Source organism: Antrostomus carolinensis, unplaced genomic scaffold (genome assembly GCF_000700745.2).
Source record: "Antrostomus carolinensis isolate BGI_N321 unplaced genomic scaffold, ASM70074v2 Scaffold27935, whole genome shotgun sequence".
NCBI lineage: Eukaryota > Metazoa > Chordata > Aves > Caprimulgiformes > Caprimulgidae > Antrostomus > Antrostomus carolinensis.
In genome coordinates this window covers 1-1,177 of record NW_010318847.1, presented here as the reverse complement: position 1 = coordinate 1,177, position 1,177 = coordinate 1, and the positions used below count along the sequence as shown (strand labels likewise).

The 1,177-nt window shown below is 61.2% G+C and overlaps 1 non-coding gene across 1 annotated transcript; it reads right to left on the bottom strand.

Moving 5' to 3' along the window:
* Positions 1-525: 525 nt before the first annotated feature.
* TRNAA-CGC (transfer RNA alanine (anticodon CGC)) lies at positions 526-597 on the bottom strand. The gene has a single exon. It is a non-coding gene; the product is annotated as a tRNA-Ala (tRNA).
* Positions 598-1,177: the final 580 nt, after the last annotated feature.

Below are 1,177 nucleotides of genomic sequence, written 5' to 3'. Positions count from 1 at the left end.
ATCCTGCTCACAGCGACAGATTTTACCCACCCCTGGATGGGGTTGGGGGCCAAGGGACCCCTTTCTGGCAGCAGCTGATGGCTGGAGAGCAGTGGGGAGGTCCTTCTCCTGCGCTGGGAACTTGTGGGCCTGTAGGATCCTGTGTTCAGCTCTTGGATGAGTCCTCCTTTTGGCCACCTACCCCCAGGCACAGCCCCTGCACAGATGTGGCATGGAGAGGGTGACACATGGAGATGGGCGGCCCCCACAGTTCCGCCATGTTCCCTCCTCTGAGAGGAGGTGGACCACTGCGGGACCGAGGTGCTGCCCACTGGGCAAAGAGACATGGCTGAGATGTGGCCAGGGCTCATCACCTCCTGGGTGGGGATGGGGCTGTTGGGGCAGAGGTGTCCCTGCTGCCACCATGGCCATGGGGCCCATGGCACAGTTATGGGGAATCTCCTCTGGGGATGCCTTCTAGGAGTAGAAGTGGATCTTATCACCACTGCCCCGTGGAGGAGGAGGGTTTGAGGATGCAAAAGGAGCTGGAGATGCTGGGGGTTGAACCCAGGGCCTCTTACATGCGAAGCAAGCGCTCTCCCGCTGAGCTACATCCCCCTGCCTGGTGACTGCCCACACCCAGGGGTCCTGCTACCCACCCTGGTCCTCTCAATGCATAATTTTTGGAGTCAGGGCAGTTATAGCCCATGGCCATGTCCAGGTGCCAGCCCTGCAGCCAGGGCAGAGCACAGGGGACCTCCCAGCTGGGAACATCCATCAAGGCCAAAAAGAGCTTCCTGCGGTCCAATTCCATCCCAACCAGTTCCCTGACCACTGGAGCCCAGCTGGGGGCTCCTGCCCCACCAGAACACCCTGGCTTGTTGGTCTAGGGCTATGATTCTTGCTTCAGGTGTGAGAGGTCCTGGGTTCAACTCCCAGATGAGCCCTGCTTTTGCCCACCCACTTTCCTCGGCTCGTCTGTGTGCCCTCAGTCCGCAGTGGGACCAGGGCCAGGGTGGTGGGAGGGCGCTGGTCCCGGTGCAGCAGGGATGGGCAGAGTGTTTGGGGTGGGCACATCCCCACAGCCAGGATGGAGCCCCTTAGAAGCAGCCATGGCAATGATGGAGTGGAGCCCCTGACTGTCTGGTTTTGGGGCCCTGAGAACAAAGCAGGGTGAGCTGTGGGGCAGTGGTGGGGG